Genomic DNA, 201 nt, shown 5'->3' on the forward strand with positions numbered 1-201 from the left:
TTAATTTCATTTTTTTTGTCTTTTTACCTCCCTGCAAATCTCTCCCCCCCCCTTCTCTCTCCCTTCTTCTCGACTCTCGGTTAAACTTTTTATCTTTCTCGCCTTCGCATCACTCTCACATCTATCATCCTTTTAAGCAATTACTGAACAAATCTCAAGTTCTAAAATCCGAATTCACATATACAGTCTCAATCAAGGCAA

This window comes from Penaeus monodon, chromosome 21 (assembly GCF_015228065.2).
Source record: "Penaeus monodon isolate SGIC_2016 chromosome 21, NSTDA_Pmon_1, whole genome shotgun sequence".
Lineage (NCBI taxonomy): Eukaryota > Metazoa > Arthropoda > Malacostraca > Decapoda > Penaeidae > Penaeus > Penaeus monodon.